Raw genomic sequence first — 16,318 nt, forward strand, 5'->3', positions numbered from 1 at the left:
TGTCCGATGAAACATGCAGAACTTAAGATACAAAGAACAGAAAACAAAAAAATGCTAAAATCTAAAGAAAGATATTGTAAAAACATTTTTTTAAAGGAGTTTGCGTAAGTGAGTGAATTATAAGCTAGGCTAATGATGACCTGTATCGAACGATTATTACAGTTTCATTTGTTTTCTGTTCTCAAATTATGACATCTATACAAATTCATCACTGTTCATGTGTTTTACTTTCTCCATTTGGAGATATTCTTGGTGTAGATGAAAAGCTACATTTGTAGGCAAAATCTCTGTCAGAAGAGTGATTTGAACCCTCGCCTCCAATCGGAGACCAGGACACCCCTACAACTAGGAAGTCTTCTGACCTTGAGTCTGGCGCCTTAGAACACTCAGCCTTCCTGACAACAAGAACACCTTAAAATGTATATGTTTTTCACGATTCTGTTACATAAGGTTTGATATGTCCGATGGAAACATGCAGAACTTAAGATACAAAGAACAGAAAACAAAAAAATGCTAAAATCTAAAGAAAGATATTGTAAAAACATTTTTTTTAAAGGAGTTTGCGTAAGTGAGTGAATTATAAGCTAGGCTTATGATGACCTTTATGAACGATTATTAAAGTTTCATTTGTGTTCTGTTCTCCAATTATGACATCTATCAAACTATTCATCACTGTTCATGTGTTTTACTTTCTCCATATGGAGAAATTCTCGATGTAAATGAAAAGCTACTTTTTTAGGCAAAATCTCTGTCAGAAGAGGGATTTGAACCCTCGCCTCCAATCGGAGACCAGAACTCCCGCACAACCAGGAAGGCTTCTCACCTTGAGTCTGGCGCCTTAGACCACTCGGCCATCCTGACAACTATGAAACCTTAAAATTCAGATGTTTTTCACGATTCTGTAACATAAGGTTTAATATGTCCGATGGAAACATGCAGAACTTAAGATACAAAGAACAGAAAACAAAAAATGCTAAAATCTAAAGAAAGATATTGTAAAAACATTTTTTTTAAATGAGTTTACATAAGTGAGTGAATTGTAAGCTAGGCTTATGATGACCTGTAAAGAATGATTATTAACGTTTCATTTGTTTTCTGTTCTCAAATTATGACATATATCAAACTTTTCATCACTGTTAATGTGTTTTACTTTCTCCATTTGGAGAAATTCTTGGTGTAGATGAAAAGCTACATTTGTAGGCAAAATCTTTGTCAGAAGAGGGATTTGAACCCTCGCCTCCAATTGGAGACCAGAACAGCCGACAACCAGGAAGTCTTCTCACTTTGAGTCTGCCACCTTAGACCACTCGGCCATCCTGACAACTACGAAACCTTAAAATTCATATGTTTTTCACGATTCTGTAACATATGGTTTGCTATGTCCGATGAAACATGCAGAACTTAAGATACAAAGAACAGAAAACCAAAAAATGCTAAAATCTAAAGAAAGATATTGTAAAAACATTTTTTTAAAGGAGTTTGCGTAAGTGAGTGAATTATAAGCTAGGCTTATGATGACCTGTATCAAACGATTATTAACGTTTCATTTGTTTTCTGTTCTCAAATTATGACATCTATACAAATTCATCAGTGTTCATGTGTTTTACTTTCTCCATATGGAGAAATTCTCGATGTAAATGAAAAGCTACATTTGTAGGCAAAATCTTTGTCAGAAGAGGGATTTCAACCCTCGCCTCCAATCAGAGACCAGAACTCCCGCACAACCAGGAAGGCTTCTCACCTTGAGTCTGGCGCCTTAGACCACTCGGCCATCCTGACAACTATGAAACCTTAAAATTCAGATGTTTTTCACGATTCTGTAACATAAGGTTTAATATGTCCGATGGAAACATGCAGAACTTAAGATACAAAGAACAGAAAACAAAAAAATGCTAAAATCTAAAGAAAGATATTGTAAAAACATTTTTTTTTAAATGAGTTTACATAAGTGAGTGAATTGTAAGCTAGGCTTATGATGACCTGTAAAGAATGATTATTAACGTTTCATTTGTTTTCTGTTCTCAAATTATGACATATATCAAACTTTTCATCACTGTTAATGTGTTTTACTTTCTCCATTTGGAGAAATTCTTGGTGTAGATGAAAAGCTACATTTGTAGGCAAAATCTTTGTCAGAAGAGAAATTTGAACGCTCGCCTCCAATTGGAGACCAGAACAGCCGACAACCAGGAAGTCTTCTCACTTTGAGTCTGGCACCTTAGACCACTCAGCCATCCTGACAACTACGAAACCTTAAAATTCAAATTTTTTTCACAATTCTGTAACATATGGTTTGCTATGTCCAATGAACATTGAAGAACTTAAGATACAAAGAACAGAAAACAAAAAAATGCTAAAATCTAAAGAAAGATATTGTAAAAACATTTTTTAAAGGAGTTTGCGTAAGTGAGTGAATTATAAGCTAGGCTTATGATGACCTGTATCAAACGATTATTAACGTTTCATTTGTTTTCTGTTCTCAAATTATGACATCTATACAAATTCATCAGTGTTCATGTGTTTTACTTTCTCCATATGGAGAAATTCTCGATGTAAATGAAAAGCTACTTTTTTAGGCAAAATCTCTGTCAGAAGAGGGATTTGAACCCTCGCCTCCAATCGGAGACCAGAACTCCCGCACAACCAGGAAGGCTTCTCACCTTGAGTCTGGCGCCTTAGACCACTCGGCCATCGTGACAACTATGAAACCTTAAAATTCAGATGTTTTTCACGATTCTGTAACATAAGGTTTAATATGTCCGATGGAAACATGCAGAACTTAAGATACAAAGAACAGAAAACAAAAAAATGCTAAAATCTAAAGAAAGATATTGTAAAAACATTTTTTTTAAATGAGTTTACATAAGTGAGTGAATTGTAAGCTAGGCTTATGATGACCTGTAAAGAATGATTATTAACGTTTCATTTGTTTTCTGTTCTCAAATTATGACATATATCAAACTTTTCATCACTGTTAATGTGTTTTACTTTCTCCATTTGGAGAAATTCTTGGTGTAGATGAAAAGCTACATTTGTAGGCAAAATCTTTGTCAGAAGAGGGATTTGAACCCTCGGCTCCAATTGGAGACCAGAACAGCCGACAACCAGGAAGTCTTCTCACTTTGAGTCTGCCACCTTAGACCACTCGGCCATCCTGACAACTATGAAACCTAAAAATTCATATGTTTTTCACGATTCTGTAACATATGGTTTGCTATGTCCGATGAAACATGCAGAACTTAAGATACAAAGAACAGAAAACAAAAAAATGCTAAAATCTAAAGAAAGATATTGTAAAAACATTTTTTTTAAATGAGTTTACATAAGTGAGTGAATTGTAAGCTAGGCTTATGATGACCTGTAAAGAATGATTATTAACGTTTCATTTGTTTTCTGTTCTCAAATTATGACATATATCAAACGTTTCATCAATGTTAATGTGTTTTACTTTCTCCATTTGGAGAAATTCTTGGTGTAGATGAAAAGCTACATTTGTAGGCAAAATCTTTGTCAGAAGAGGGATTTGAACCCTCGCCTCCAATTGTAGACCAGAACAGCCGACAACCAGGAAGTCTTCTCACTTTGAGTCTGCCACCTTAGACCACTCGGCCATCCTGACAACTATGAAACCTAAAAATTCATATGTTTTTCACGATTCTGTAACATATGGTTTGCTATGTCCGATGAAACATGCAGAACTTAAGATACAAAGAACAGAAAACAAAAAATGCTAAAATCTAAAGAAAGATATTGTAAAAACATTTTTTTAAAGGAGTTTGCGTAAGTGAGTGAATTATAAGCTAGGCTTATGATGACCTGTATCAAACGATTATTAACGTTTCATTTGTTTTCTGTTCTCAAATTATGACATCTATACAAATTCATCAGTGTTCATGTGTTTTACTTTCTCCATATGGAGAAATTCTCGATGTAAATGAAAAGCTACTTTTTTAGGCAAAATCTCTGTCAGAAGAGGGATTTGAACCCTCGCCTCCAATCGGAGACCAGAACTCCCGCACAACCAGGAAGGCTTCTCACCTTGAGTCTGGCGCCTTAGACCACTCGGCCATCCTGACAACTATGAAACCTTAAAATTCAAATGTTTTTCACGATTCTGTAACATAAGGTTTAATATGTCCGATGGAAACATGCAGAACTTAAGATACAAAGAACAGAAAACAAAAAAATGCTAAAATCTAAAGAAAGATATTGTAAAAACTTTTTTTTAAATGAGTTTACATAAGTGAGTGAATTGTAAGCTAGGCTTATGATGACCTGTAAAGAATGATTATTAACGTTTCATTTGTTTTCTGTTCTCAAATTATGACATATATCAAACTTTTCATCACTGTTAATGTGTTTTACTTTCTCCATTTGGAGAAATTCTTGGTGTAGATGAAAAGCTACATTTGTAGGCAAAATCTTTGTCAGAAGAGAAATTTGAAAGCTCGCCTCCAATTGGAGACCAGAACAGCCGACAACCAGGAAGTCTTCTCACTTTGAGTCTGGCACCTTAGACCACTCGGCCATCCTGACAACTATGAAACCTAAAAATTCATATGTTTTTCACGATTCTGTAACATATGGTTTGCTATGTCCGATGAAACATGCAGAACTTAAGATACAAAGAACAGAAAACAAAAAAATGCTAAAATCTAAAGAAAGATATTGTAAAAACATTTTTTTTAAATGAGTTTACATAAGTGAGTGAATTGTAAGCTAGGCTTATGATGACCTGTAAAGAATGATTATTAACGTTTCATTTGTTTTCTGTTCTCAAATTATGACATATATCAAACGTTTCATCAATGTTCATGTGTTTTACTTTCTCCATTTGGAGAAATTCTCGGTGTAGATGAAAAGCTACATTTGTAGGCAAAATCTTTGTCAGAAGAGGGATTTGAACCCTCGCCTCCAATTGGAGACCAGAACAGCCGACAACCAGGAAGTCTTCTCACTTTGAGTCTGCCACCTTAGACCACTCGGCCATCCTGACAACTACGAAACCTAAAAATTCATATGTTTTTCACGATTCTGTAACATATGGTTTGCTATGTCCGATGAAACATGCAGAACTTAAGATACAAAGAACAGAAAACAAAAAAATGCTAAAATCTAAAGAAAGATATTGTAAAAACATTTTTTAAAGGAGTTTGCGTAAGTGAGTGAATTATAAGCTAGGCTTATGATGACCTGTATCAAACGATTATTAACGTTTCATTTGTTTTCTGTTCTCAAATTATGACATCTATACAAATTCATCAGTGTTCATGTGTTTTACTTTCTCCATATGGAGAAATTCTCGATGTAAATGAAAAGCTACTTTTTTAGGCAAAATCTCTGTCAGAAGAGGGATTTGAATCCCTCGCCTCCAATCGGAGACCAGAACTCCCGCACAACCAGGAAGGCTTCTCACCTTGAGTCTGGCACCTTAGACCACTCGGCCATCCTGACAACTATGAAACCTTAAAATTCAAATGTTTTTCACGATTCTGTAACATAAGGTTTAATATGTCCGATGGAAACATGCAGAACTTAAGATACAAAGAACAGAAAACAAAAAAATGCTAAAATCTAAAGAAAGATATTGTAAAAACTTTTTTTTAAATGAGTTTACATAAGTGAGTGAATTGTAAGCTAGGCTTATGATGACCTGTAAAGAATGATTATTAACGTTTCATTTGTTTTCTGTTCTCAAATTATGACATATATCAAACTTTTCATCACTGTTAATGTGTTTTACTTTCTCCATTTGGAGAAATTCTTGGTGTAGATGAAAAGCTACATTTGTAGGCAAGATCTTTGTCAGAAGAGAAATTTGAAAGCTCGCCTCCAATTGGAGACCAGAACAGCCGACAACCAGGAAGTCTTCTCACTTTGAGTCTGGCACCTTAGACCACTCGGCCATCCTGACAACTATGAAACCTTAAAATTCATATGTTTTTCACGATTCTGTAACATATGGTTTGATATGTCCGATGAAACATGCAGAACTTAAGATACAAAGAACAGAAAACAAAAAAATGCTAAAATCTAAAGAAAGATATTGTAAAAACATTTTTTTAAAGGAGTTTGCGTAAGTGAGTGAATTATAAGCTAGGCTTATGATGACCTGTATGAAACGATTATTAACGTTTCATTTGTTTTCTGTTCTCAAATTATGACATCTATACAAATTCATCACTGTTCATGTGTTTTACTTTCTCCATATGGAGAAATTCTCGATGTAAATGAAAAGCTACATTTGTAGGCAAAAGCTTTGTCAGAAGAGGGATTTGAACCCTCGCCTCCAATTGGAGACCAGAACAGCCGACAACCAGAAAGTCTTCTCACGTTAAGTCTGGCACCTTAGACCACTCGGCCATCCTGACAACTACGAAACCTTAAAATTCATATGTCTTTCACAATTCTGTAACATATGGTTTGCTATGTCCGATGAAACATGCAGAACTTAAGATACAAAGAACAGAAAACAAAAAAATGCTAAAATCTAAAGAAAGATATTGTAAAAACATTTTTTTAAAGGAGTTTGCGTAAGTGAGTGAATTATAAGCTAGGCTTATGATGACCTGTATCAAACGATTATTAACGTTTCATTTGTTTTCTGTTCTCAAATTATGACATCTATACAAATTCATCAGTGTTCATGTGTTTTACTTTCTCCATATGGACAAATTCTCGATGTAAATGAAAAGCTACTTTTTTAGGCAAAATCTCTGTCAGAAGAGGGATTTGAACCCTCGCCTCCAATCGGAGACCAGAACTCCCGCACAACCAGGAAGGCTTCTCACCTTGAGTCTGGCGCCTTAGACCACTCGGCCATCCTGACAACTATGAAACCTTAAAATTCAGATGTTTTTCACGATTCTGTAACATAAGGTTTAATATATCCGATGGAAACATGCAGAACTTAAGATACAAAGAACAGAAAACAAAAAAATGCAAAAATCTAAAGAAAGATATTGTAAAAACATTTTTTTTAAATGAGTTTACATAAGTGAGTGAATTGTAAGCTAGGCTTATGATGACCTGTAAAGAATGATTATTAACGTTTCATTTGTTTTCTGTTCCCAAATTATGACATATATCAAACTTTTCATCACTGTTAATGTGTTTTACTTTCTCCATTTGGAGAAATTCTTGGTGTAGATGAAAAGCTACATTTGTAGGCAAAATCTTTGTCAGAAGAGGGATTTGAACGCTCGCCTCCAAATTGTAGACCAGAACAGCCGACAACCAGGAAGTCTTCTCACTTTGAGTCTGGCACCTTAGACCACTCGGCCATCCTGACAACTATGAAACCTTAAAATTCATATGTTTTTCACGATTCTGTAACATATGGTTTGCTATGTCCGATGAAACATGCAGAACTTAAGATACAAAGAACAGAAAACAAAAAAATGCTAAAATCTAAAGAAAGATATTGTAAAAACATTTTTTTAAAGGAGTTTGCGTAAGTGAGTGAATTATAAGCTAGGCTTATGATGACCTGTATCAAACGATTATTAACGTTTCATTTGTTTTCTGTTCTCAAATTATGACATCTATACAAATTCATCAGTGTTCATGTGTTTTACTTTCTCCATATGGAGAAATTCTCGATGTAAATGAAAAGCTACTTTTTTAGGCAAAATCTCTGTCAGAAGAGGGATTTGAACCCTCGCCTCCAATCGGAGACCAGAACTCCCGCACAACCAGGAAGGCTTCTCACCTTGAGTCTGGCGCCTTAGACCACTCGGCCATCCTGACAACTATGAAACCTTAAAATTCAGATGTTTTTCACGATTCTGTAACATAAGGTTTAATATGTCCGATGGAAACATGCAGAACTTAAGATACAAAGAACAGAAAACAAAAAAATGCTAAAATCTAAAGAAAGATATTGTAAAAACATTTTTTTTAAATGAGTTTACATAAGTGAGTGAATTGTAAGCTAGGCTTATGATGACCTGTAAAGAATGATTATTAACGTTTCATTTGTTTTCTGTTCTCAAATTATGACATATATCAAACTTTTCATCACTGTTAATGTGTTTTACTTTCTCCATTTGGAGAAATTCTTGGTGTAGATGAAAAGCTACATTTGTAGGCAAAATCTTTGTCAGAAGAGGGATTTGAACCCTCGCCTCAAATTGTAGACCAGAACAGCCGACAACCAGGAAGTCTTCTCACTTTGAGTCTGCCACCTTAGACCACTCGGCCATCCTGACAACTATGAAACCTTAAAATTCATATGTTTTTCACGATTCTGTAACATATGGTTTGCTATGTCCGATGAAACATGCAGAACTTAAGATACAAAGAACAGAAAACAAAAAAATGCTAAAATCTAAAGAAAGATATTGTAAAAACATTTTTTTAAAGGAGTTTGCGTAAGTGAGTGAATTATAAGCTAGGCTTATGATGACCTGTATCAAACGATTATTAACGTTTCATTTGTTTTCTGTTCTCAAATTATGACATCTATACAAATTCATCAGTGTTCATGTGTTTTACTTTCTCCATATGGAGAAATTCTCGATGTAAATGAAAAGCTACTTTTTTAGGCAAAATCTCTGTCAGAAGAGGGATTTGAACCCTCGCCTCCAATCGGAGACCAGAACTCCCGCACAACCAGGAAGGCTTCTCACCTTGAGTCTGGCGCCTTAGACCACTCGGCCATCCTGACAACTATGAAACCTTAAAATTCAGATGTTTTTCACGATTCTGTAACATAAGGTTTAATATGTCCGATGGAAACATGCAGAACTTAAGATACAAAGAACAGAAAACAAAAAAATGCTAAAATCTAAAGAAAGATATTGTAAAAACATTTTTTTTAAATGAGTTTACATAAGTGAGTGAATTGTAAGCTAGGCTTATGATGACCTGTAAAGAATGATTATTAACGTTTCATTTGTTTTCTGTTGTCAAATTATGACATATATCAAACTTTTCATCACTGTTAATGTGTTTTACTTTCTCCATTTGGAGAAATTCTTGGTGTAGATGAAAAGCTACATTTGTAGGCAAAATCTTTGTCAGAAGAGGGATTTGAACGCTCGCCTCCAATTGGAGACCAGAACAGCCGACAACCAGGAAGTCTTCTCACTTTGAGTCTGGCACCTTAGACCACTCGGCCATCCTGACAACTATGAAACCTTAAAATTCATATGTTTTTCACGATTCTGTAACATATGGTTTGCTATGTCCGATGAAACATGCAGAACTTAAGATACAAAGAACAGAAAACAAAAAAATGCTAAAATCTAAAGAAAGATATTGTAAAAACATTTTTTTAAAGGAGTTTGCGTAAGTGAGTGAATTATAAGCTAGGCTTATGATGACCTGTATCAAACGATTATTAACGTTTCATTTGTTTTCTGTTCTCAAATTATGACATCTATACAAATTCATCAGTGTTCATGTGTTTTACTTTCTCCATATGGAGAAATTCTCGATGTAAATGAAAAGCTACATTTGTAGGCAAAATCTCTGTCAGAAGAGGGATTTGAACCCTCGCCTCCAATCGGAGACCAGAACTCCCGCACAACCAGGAAGGCTTCTCACCTTGAGTCTGGCGCCTTAGACCACTCGGCCATCCTGACAACTATGAAACCTTAAAATTCAAATGTTTTTCACGATTCTGTAACATAAGGTTTAATATGTCCGATGGAAACATGCAGAACTTAAGATACAAAGAACAGAAAACAAAAAAATGCTAAAATCTAAAGAAAGATATTGTAAAAACATTTTTTTTAAATGAGTTTACATAAGTGAGTGAATTGTAAGCTAGGCTTATGATGACCTGTAAAGAATGATTATTAACGTTTCATTTGTTTTCTGTTCTCAAATTATGACATATATCAAACTTTTCATCACTGTTAATGTGTTTTACTTTCTCCATTTGGAGAAATTCTTGGTGTAGATGAAAAGCTACATTTGTAGGCAAAATCTTTGTCAGAAGAGAAATTTGAACGCTCGCCTCCAATTGGAGACCAGAACAGCCGACAACCAGGAAGTCTTCTCACTTTGAGTCTGGCACCTTAGACCACTCGGCCATCCTGACAACTATGAAACCTTAAAATTCATATGTTTTTCACGATTCTGTAACATATGGTTTGCTATGTCCAATGAACATTGAAGAACTTAAGATACAAAGAACAGAAAACAAAAAAATGCTAAAATCTAAAGAAAGATATTGTAAAAACATTTTTTTAGAGGAGTTTGCGTAAGTGAGTGAATTATAAGCTAGGCTTATGATGACCTGTATCAAACGATTATTAACGTTTCATTTGTTTTCTGTTCTCAAATTATGACATCTATACAAATTCATCAGTGTTCATGTGTTTTACTTTCTCCATATGGAGAAATTCTCGATGTAAATGAAAAGCTACATTTGTAGGCAAAATCTCTGTCAGAAGAGGGATTTGAACCCTCGCCTCCAATTGGAGACCAGAACACCCGCACAACCAGAAAGGCTTCTCACCTTGAGTCTGGCGCCTTAGACCACTCGGCCATCCTGACAACTACGAAACCTTAAAATTCAGATGTTTTTCACGATTCTGTAACATAAGGTTTGCTATGTCCGATGGAAACATGCAGAACTTAAGATACAAAGAACAGAAAACAAAAAAATGCTAAAATCTAAAGAAAGATATTGTAAAAACATTTTTTTAAAGGAGTTTGCGTAAGTGAGTGAATTGTAAGCTAGGCTTATGATGACCTGTAAAGAACGATTATTAACGTTTCATTTGTTTTCTGTTCTCAAATTATGACATATATCAAACTTTTCATCAGTGTTAATGTGTTTTACTTTCTCCATATGGAGAAATTCTTGGTGTAGATGAAAAGCTACATTTGTAGGCAAAATCTTTGTCAGAAGAGGGATTTGAACCCTCGCCTCCAATTGGAGACCAGAACTCCCGCACAACCAGGAAGGCTTCTCACCTTGAGTCTGGCGCCTTAGACCACTCGGCCATCCTGACAACTATGAAACCTTAAAATTCAGATGTTTTTCACGATTCTGTAACATATGGTTTGCTATGTCCGATGAAACATGCAGAACTTAAGATACAAAGAACAGAAAACAAAAAAATGCTAAAATCTAAAGAAAGATATTGTAAAAACATTTTTTTTAAATGAGTTTACATAAGTGAGTGAATTGTAAGCTAGGCTTATGATGACCTGTAAAGAATGATTATTAACGTTTCATTTGTTTTCTGTTCTCAAATTATGACATATATCAAACGTTTCATCAATGTTAATGTGTTTTACTTTCTCCATTTGGAGAAATTCTTGGTGTAGATGAAAAGCTACATTTGTAGGCAAAATCTTTGTCAGAAGAGGGATTTGAACCCTCGCCTCCAATTGTAGACCAGAACAGCCGACAACCAGGAAGTCTTCTCACTTTGAGTCTGCCACCTTAGACCACTCGGCCATCCTGACAACTATGAAACCTAAAAATTCATATGTTTTTCACGATTCTGTAACATATGGTTTGCTATGTCCGATGAAACATGCAGAACTTAAGATACAAAGAACAGAAAACAAAAAAATGCTAAAATCTAAAGAAAGATATTGTAAAAACATTTTTTTAAAGGAGTTTGCGTAAGTGAGTGAATTATAAGCTAGGCTTATGATGACCTGTATCAAACGATTATTAACGTTTCATTTGTTTTCTGTTCTCAAATTATGACATCTATACAAATTCATCAGTGTTCATGTGTTTTACTTTCTCCATATGGAGAAATTCTCGATGTAAATGAAAAGCTACTTTTTTAGGCAAAATCTCTGTCAGAAGAGGGATTTGAACCCTCGCCTCCAATCGGAGACCAGAACTCCCGCACAACCAGGAAGGCTTCTCACCTTGAGTCTGGCGCCTTAGACCACTCGGCCATCCTGACAACTATGAAACCTTAAAATTCAAATGTTTTTCACGATTCTGTAACATAAGGTTTAATATGTCCGATGGAAACATGCAGAACTTAAGATACAAAGAACAGAAAACAAAAAAATGCTAAAATCTAAAGAAAGATATTGTAAAAACTTTTTTTTTAAATGAGTTTACATAAGTGAGTGAATTGTAAGCTAGGCTTATGATGACCTGTAAAGAATGATTATTAACGTTTCATTTGTTTTCTGTTCTCAAATTATGACATATATCAAACTTTTCATCACTGTTAATGTGTTTTACTTTCTCCATTTGGAGAAATTCTTGGTGTAGATGAAAAGCTACATTTGTAGGCAAAATCTTTGTCAGAAGAGAAATTTGAACGCTCGCCTCCAATTGGAGACCAGAACAGCCGACAACCAGGAAGTCTTCTCACTTTGAGTCTGGCACCTTAGACCACTCGGCCATCCTGACAACTATGAAACCTAAAAATTCATATGTTTTTCACGATTCTGTAACATATGGTTTGCTATGTCCGATGAAACATGCAGAACTTAAGATACAAAGAACAGAAAACAAAAAAATGCTAAAATCTAAAGAAAGATATTGTAAAAACATTTTTTTTAAATGAGTTTACATAAGTGAGTGAATTGTAAGCTAGGCTTATGATGACCTGTAAAGAATGATTATTAACGTTTCATTTGTTTTCTGTTCTCAAATTATGACATATATCAAACGTTTCATCAATGTTAATGTGTTTTACTTTCTCCATTTGGAGAAATTCTTGGTGTAGATGAAAAGCTACATTTGTAGGCAAAATCTTTGTCAGAAGAGGGATTTGAACCCTCGCCTCCAATTGGAGACCAGAACAGCCGACAACCAGGAAGTCTTCTCACTTTGAGTCTGGCACCTTAGACCACTCGGCCATCCTGACAACTATGAAACCTAAAAATTCATATGTTTTTCACGATTCTGTAACATATGGTTTGCTATGTCCGATGAAACATGCAGAACTTAAGATACAAAGAACAGAAAACAAAAAAATGCTAAAATCTAAAGAAAGATATTGTAAAAACATTTTTTTAAAGGAGTTTGCGTAAGTGAGTGAATTATAAGCTAGGCTTATGATGACCTGTATCAAACGATTATTAACGTTTCATTTGTTTTCTGTTCTCAAATTATGACATCTATACAAATTCATCAGTGTTCATGTGTTTTACTTTCTCCATATGGAGAAATTCTCGATGTAAATGAAAAGCTACTTTTTTAGGCAAAATCTCTGTCAGAAGAGGGATTTGAACCCTCGCCTCCAATCGGAGACCAGAACTCCCGCACAACCAGGAAGGCTTCTCACCTTGAGTCTGGCGCCTTAGACCACTCGGCCATCCTGACAACTATGAAACCTTAAAATTCAAATGTTTTTCACGATTCTGTAACATAAGGTTTAATATGTCCGATGGAAACATGCAGAACTTAAGATACAAAGAACAGAAAACAAAAAAATGCTAAAATCTAAAGAAAGATATTGTAAAAACTTTTTTTTTAAATGAGTTTACATAAGTGAGTGAATTGTAAGCTAGGCTTATGATGACCTGTAAAGAATGATTATTAACGTTTCATTTGTTTTCTGTTCTCAAATTATGACATATATCAAACTTTTCATCACTGTTAATGTGTTTTACTTTCTCCATTTGGAGAAATTCTTGGTGTAGATGAAAAGCTACATTTGTAGGCAAAATCTTTGTCAGAAGAGAAATTTGAAAGCTCGCCTCCAATTGGAGACCAGAACAGCCGACAACCAGGAAGTCTTCTCACTTTGAGTCTGGCACCTTAGACCACTCGGCCATCCTGACAACTATGAAACCTTAAAATTCATATGTTTTTCACGATTCTGTAACATATGGTTTGATATGTCCGATGAAACATGCAGAACTTAAGATACAAAGAACAGAAAACAAAAAAATGCTAAAATCTAAAGAAAGATATTGTAAAAACATTTTTTTAAAGGAGTTTGCGTAAGTGAGTGAATTATAAGCTAGGCTTATGATGACCTGTATGAAAACGATTATTAACGTTTCATTTGTTTTCTGTTCTCAAATTATGACATCTATACAAATTCATCACTGTTCATGTGTTTTACTTTCTCCATATGGAGAAATTCTCGATGTAAATGAAAAGCTACATTTGTAGGCAAAATCTTTGTCAGAAGAGGGATTTGAACCCTCGCCTCCAATTGGAGACCAGAACAGCCGACAACCAGAAAGTCTTCTCACGTTAAGTCTGGCACCTTAGACCACTCGGCCATCCTGACAACTACGAAACCTTAAAATTCATATGTTTTTCACGATTCTGTAACATAAGGTTTTATATGTCCGATGAAACATGCAGAACTTAAGATACAAAGAACAGAAAACAAAAAATGCTAAAATCTAAAGAAAGATATTGTAAAAACATTTTTTTAAAGGAGTTTGCGTAAGTGAGTGAATTATAAGCTAGGCTTATGATGACCTGTATCAAACGATTATTAACGTTTCATTTGTTTTCTGTTCTCAAATTATGACATCTATACAAATTCATCAGTGTTCATGTGTTTTACTTTCTCCATATGGACAAATTCTCGATGTAAATGAAAAGCTACTTTTTTAGGCAAAATCTCTGTCAGAAGAGGGATTTGAACCCTCGCCTCCAATCGGAGACCAGAACTCCCGCACAACCAGGAAGGCTTCTCACCTTGAGTCTGGCGCCTTAGACCACTCGGCCATCCTGACAACTATGAAACCTTAAAATTCAGATGTTTTTCACGATTCTGTAACATAAGGTTTAATATATCCGATGGAAACATGCAGAACTTAAGATACAAAGAACAGAAAACAAAAAAATGCAAAAATCTAAAGAAAGATATTGTAAAAACATTTTTTTAAAGGAGTTTGCGTAAGTGAGTGAATTATAAGCTAGGCTTATGATGACCTGTAAAGAATGATTATTAACGTTTCATTTGTTTTCTGTTCTCAAATTATGACATATATCAAACTTTTCATCACTGTTAATGTGTTTTACTTTCTCCATTTGGAGAAATTCTTGGTGTAGATGAAAAGCTACATTTGTAGGCAAAAGCTTTGTCAGAAGAGGGATTTGAACCCTCGCCTCAAATTGGAGACCAGAACAGCCGACAACCAGGAAGTCTTCTCACTTTGAGTCTGGCACCTTAGACCACTCGGCCATCCTGACAACTACGAAACCTTAAAAATTCATATGTTTTTCACGATTCTGTAACATATGGTTTGCTATGTCCGATGAAACATGCAGAACTTAAGATACAAAGAACAGAAAACAAAAAAATGCTAAAATCTAAAGAAAGATATTGTAAAAACATTTTTTTAAAGGAGTTTGCGTAAGTGAGTGAATTATAAGCTAGGCTTATGATGACCTGTATCAAACGATTATTAACGTTTCATTTGTTTTCTGTTCTCAAATTATGACATCTATACAAATTCATCAGTGTTCATGTGTTTTACTTTCTCCATATGGAGAAATTCTCGATGTAAATGAAAAGCTACTTTTTTAGGCAAAATCTCTGTCAGAAGAGGGATTTGAACCCTCGCCTCCAATCGGAGACCAGAACTCCCGCACAACCAGGAAGGCTTCTCACCTTGAGTCTGGCGCCTTAGACCACTCGGCCATCCTGACAACTATGAAACCTTAAAATTCAGATGTTTTTCACGATTCTGTAACATAAGGTTTAATATGTCCGATGGAAACATGCAGAACTTAAGATACAAAGAACAGAAAACAAAAAAATGCTAAAATCTAAAGAAAGATATTGTAAAAACTTTTTTTTTAAATGAGTTTACATAAGTGAGTGAATTGTAAGCTAGGCTTATGATGACCTGTAAAGAATGATTATTAACGTTTCATTTGTTTTCTGTTGTCAAATTATGACATATATCAAACTTTTCATCACTGTTAATGTGTTTTACTTTCTCCATTTGGAGAAATTCTTGGTGTAGATGAAAAGCTACATTTGTAGGCAAAATCTTTGTCAGAAGAGAAATTTGAACGCTCGCCTCCAATTGGAGACCAGAACAGCCGACAACCAGGAAGTCTTCTCACTTTGAGTCTGGCACCTTAGACCACTCGGCCATCCTGACAACTATGAAACCTTAAAATTCATATGTTTTTCACGATTCTGTAACATATGGTTTGCTATGTCCGAGGAAACATGCAGAACTTAAGATACAAAGAACAGAAAACAAAAAAATGCTAAAATCTAAAGAAAGATATTGTAAAAACATTTTTTTAAAGGAGTTTGCGTAAGTGAGTGAATTATAAGCTAGGCTTATGATGACCTGTATCAAACGATTATTAACGTTTCATTTGTTTTCTGTTCTCAAATTATGACATCTATACAAATTCATCACTGTTCATGTGTTTTACTTTCTCCATATG

The 16,318-nt window shown here is 34.8% G+C and overlaps 25 non-coding genes across 25 annotated transcripts; all 25 read right to left on the bottom strand.

Annotated features, from left to right (window-relative positions):
• Nucleotides 1–749: 749 nt before the first annotated feature.
• Nucleotides 750–861, bottom strand: trnal-caa (transfer RNA leucine (anticodon CAA)). The gene is made up of 2 exons: nucleotides 824–861; nucleotides 750–795 (listed from the first exon to the last, which is right to left on the bottom strand). It is a non-coding gene; the product is annotated as a tRNA-Leu (tRNA).
• A 349-nt stretch (nucleotides 862–1,210) lies between these two features.
• On the bottom strand, nucleotides 1,211–1,321 carry trnal-caa (transfer RNA leucine (anticodon CAA)). Its single transcript has 2 exons — nucleotides 1,284–1,321; nucleotides 1,211–1,256 (listed from the first exon to the last, which is right to left on the bottom strand). It is a non-coding gene; the product is annotated as a tRNA-Leu (tRNA).
• A 346-nt stretch (nucleotides 1,322–1,667) lies between these two features.
• On the bottom strand, nucleotides 1,668–1,779 carry trnal-caa (transfer RNA leucine (anticodon CAA)). Its single transcript has 2 exons — nucleotides 1,742–1,779; nucleotides 1,668–1,713 (listed from the first exon to the last, which is right to left on the bottom strand). It is a non-coding gene; the product is annotated as a tRNA-Leu (tRNA).
• An 807-nt stretch (nucleotides 1,780–2,586) lies between these two features.
• Nucleotides 2,587–2,698, bottom strand: trnal-caa (transfer RNA leucine (anticodon CAA)). Its single transcript has 2 exons — nucleotides 2,661–2,698; nucleotides 2,587–2,632 (listed from the first exon to the last, which is right to left on the bottom strand). It is a non-coding gene; the product is annotated as a tRNA-Leu (tRNA).
• Nucleotides 2,699–3,048: 350 nt separating this feature from the next.
• Nucleotides 3,049–3,159, bottom strand: trnal-caa (transfer RNA leucine (anticodon CAA)). Its single transcript has 2 exons — nucleotides 3,122–3,159; nucleotides 3,049–3,094 (listed from the first exon to the last, which is right to left on the bottom strand). It is a non-coding gene; the product is annotated as a tRNA-Leu (tRNA).
• Nucleotides 3,160–3,964: 805 nt separating this feature from the next.
• Nucleotides 3,965–4,076, bottom strand: trnal-caa (transfer RNA leucine (anticodon CAA)). The gene is made up of 2 exons: nucleotides 4,039–4,076; nucleotides 3,965–4,010 (listed from the first exon to the last, which is right to left on the bottom strand). It is a non-coding gene; the product is annotated as a tRNA-Leu (tRNA).
• Nucleotides 4,077–4,885: 809 nt separating this feature from the next.
• Nucleotides 4,886–4,996, bottom strand: trnal-caa (transfer RNA leucine (anticodon CAA)). The gene is made up of 2 exons: nucleotides 4,959–4,996; nucleotides 4,886–4,931 (listed from the first exon to the last, which is right to left on the bottom strand). It is a non-coding gene; the product is annotated as a tRNA-Leu (tRNA).
• Nucleotides 4,997–5,341: 345 nt separating this feature from the next.
• Nucleotides 5,342–5,454, bottom strand: trnal-caa (transfer RNA leucine (anticodon CAA)). Its single transcript has 2 exons — nucleotides 5,417–5,454; nucleotides 5,342–5,388 (listed from the first exon to the last, which is right to left on the bottom strand). It is a non-coding gene; the product is annotated as a tRNA-Leu (tRNA).
• Nucleotides 5,455–6,260: 806 nt separating this feature from the next.
• On the bottom strand, nucleotides 6,261–6,371 carry trnal-uaa (transfer RNA leucine (anticodon UAA)). Its single transcript has 2 exons — nucleotides 6,334–6,371; nucleotides 6,261–6,306 (listed from the first exon to the last, which is right to left on the bottom strand). It is a non-coding gene; the product is annotated as a tRNA-Leu (tRNA).
• Nucleotides 6,372–6,717: 346 nt separating this feature from the next.
• trnal-caa (transfer RNA leucine (anticodon CAA)) lies at nucleotides 6,718–6,829 on the bottom strand. The gene is made up of 2 exons: nucleotides 6,792–6,829; nucleotides 6,718–6,763 (listed from the first exon to the last, which is right to left on the bottom strand). It is a non-coding gene; the product is annotated as a tRNA-Leu (tRNA).
• Nucleotides 6,830–7,179: 350 nt separating this feature from the next.
• On the bottom strand, nucleotides 7,180–7,291 carry trnal-caa (transfer RNA leucine (anticodon CAA)). Its single transcript has 2 exons — nucleotides 7,254–7,291; nucleotides 7,180–7,214 (listed from the first exon to the last, which is right to left on the bottom strand). It is a non-coding gene; the product is annotated as a tRNA-Leu (tRNA).
• Nucleotides 7,292–7,637: 346 nt separating this feature from the next.
• On the bottom strand, nucleotides 7,638–7,749 carry trnal-caa (transfer RNA leucine (anticodon CAA)). The gene is made up of 2 exons: nucleotides 7,712–7,749; nucleotides 7,638–7,683 (listed from the first exon to the last, which is right to left on the bottom strand). It is a non-coding gene; the product is annotated as a tRNA-Leu (tRNA).
• A 350-nt stretch (nucleotides 7,750–8,099) lies between these two features.
• Nucleotides 8,100–8,210, bottom strand: trnal-caa (transfer RNA leucine (anticodon CAA)). Its single transcript has 2 exons — nucleotides 8,173–8,210; nucleotides 8,100–8,133 (listed from the first exon to the last, which is right to left on the bottom strand). It is a non-coding gene; the product is annotated as a tRNA-Leu (tRNA).
• Nucleotides 8,211–8,556: 346 nt separating this feature from the next.
• trnal-caa (transfer RNA leucine (anticodon CAA)) lies at nucleotides 8,557–8,668 on the bottom strand. Its single transcript has 2 exons — nucleotides 8,631–8,668; nucleotides 8,557–8,602 (listed from the first exon to the last, which is right to left on the bottom strand). It is a non-coding gene; the product is annotated as a tRNA-Leu (tRNA).
• A 350-nt stretch (nucleotides 8,669–9,018) lies between these two features.
• Nucleotides 9,019–9,129, bottom strand: trnal-caa (transfer RNA leucine (anticodon CAA)). The gene is made up of 2 exons: nucleotides 9,092–9,129; nucleotides 9,019–9,064 (listed from the first exon to the last, which is right to left on the bottom strand). It is a non-coding gene; the product is annotated as a tRNA-Leu (tRNA).
• Nucleotides 9,130–9,475: 346 nt separating this feature from the next.
• Nucleotides 9,476–9,587, bottom strand: trnal-caa (transfer RNA leucine (anticodon CAA)). Its single transcript has 2 exons — nucleotides 9,550–9,587; nucleotides 9,476–9,521 (listed from the first exon to the last, which is right to left on the bottom strand). It is a non-coding gene; the product is annotated as a tRNA-Leu (tRNA).
• An 807-nt stretch (nucleotides 9,588–10,394) lies between these two features.
• On the bottom strand, nucleotides 10,395–10,506 carry trnal-caa (transfer RNA leucine (anticodon CAA)). The gene is made up of 2 exons: nucleotides 10,469–10,506; nucleotides 10,395–10,440 (listed from the first exon to the last, which is right to left on the bottom strand). It is a non-coding gene; the product is annotated as a tRNA-Leu (tRNA).
• A 349-nt stretch (nucleotides 10,507–10,855) lies between these two features.
• On the bottom strand, nucleotides 10,856–10,967 carry trnal-caa (transfer RNA leucine (anticodon CAA)). The gene is made up of 2 exons: nucleotides 10,930–10,967; nucleotides 10,856–10,901 (listed from the first exon to the last, which is right to left on the bottom strand). It is a non-coding gene; the product is annotated as a tRNA-Leu (tRNA).
• Nucleotides 10,968–11,773: 806 nt separating this feature from the next.
• trnal-caa (transfer RNA leucine (anticodon CAA)) lies at nucleotides 11,774–11,885 on the bottom strand. The gene is made up of 2 exons: nucleotides 11,848–11,885; nucleotides 11,774–11,819 (listed from the first exon to the last, which is right to left on the bottom strand). It is a non-coding gene; the product is annotated as a tRNA-Leu (tRNA).
• An 810-nt stretch (nucleotides 11,886–12,695) lies between these two features.
• trnal-caa (transfer RNA leucine (anticodon CAA)) lies at nucleotides 12,696–12,806 on the bottom strand. The gene is made up of 2 exons: nucleotides 12,769–12,806; nucleotides 12,696–12,741 (listed from the first exon to the last, which is right to left on the bottom strand). It is a non-coding gene; the product is annotated as a tRNA-Leu (tRNA).
• A 346-nt stretch (nucleotides 12,807–13,152) lies between these two features.
• Nucleotides 13,153–13,264, bottom strand: trnal-caa (transfer RNA leucine (anticodon CAA)). Its single transcript has 2 exons — nucleotides 13,227–13,264; nucleotides 13,153–13,198 (listed from the first exon to the last, which is right to left on the bottom strand). It is a non-coding gene; the product is annotated as a tRNA-Leu (tRNA).
• Nucleotides 13,265–14,072: 808 nt separating this feature from the next.
• trnal-uaa (transfer RNA leucine (anticodon UAA)) lies at nucleotides 14,073–14,183 on the bottom strand. The gene is made up of 2 exons: nucleotides 14,146–14,183; nucleotides 14,073–14,118 (listed from the first exon to the last, which is right to left on the bottom strand). It is a non-coding gene; the product is annotated as a tRNA-Leu (tRNA).
• A 345-nt stretch (nucleotides 14,184–14,528) lies between these two features.
• trnal-caa (transfer RNA leucine (anticodon CAA)) lies at nucleotides 14,529–14,640 on the bottom strand. The gene is made up of 2 exons: nucleotides 14,603–14,640; nucleotides 14,529–14,574 (listed from the first exon to the last, which is right to left on the bottom strand). It is a non-coding gene; the product is annotated as a tRNA-Leu (tRNA).
• Nucleotides 14,641–14,989: 349 nt separating this feature from the next.
• On the bottom strand, nucleotides 14,990–15,100 carry trnal-caa (transfer RNA leucine (anticodon CAA)). The gene is made up of 2 exons: nucleotides 15,063–15,100; nucleotides 14,990–15,035 (listed from the first exon to the last, which is right to left on the bottom strand). It is a non-coding gene; the product is annotated as a tRNA-Leu (tRNA).
• Nucleotides 15,101–15,447: 347 nt separating this feature from the next.
• trnal-caa (transfer RNA leucine (anticodon CAA)) lies at nucleotides 15,448–15,559 on the bottom strand. Its single transcript has 2 exons — nucleotides 15,522–15,559; nucleotides 15,448–15,493 (listed from the first exon to the last, which is right to left on the bottom strand). It is a non-coding gene; the product is annotated as a tRNA-Leu (tRNA).
• Between the last annotated feature and the right edge of the window lie 759 nt (nucleotides 15,560–16,318).

The sequence above is a fragment of the Salmo salar genome, chromosome ssa20 (genome assembly GCF_905237065.1).
Source record: "Salmo salar chromosome ssa20, Ssal_v3.1, whole genome shotgun sequence".
Lineage (NCBI taxonomy): Eukaryota > Metazoa > Chordata > Actinopteri > Salmoniformes > Salmonidae > Salmo > Salmo salar.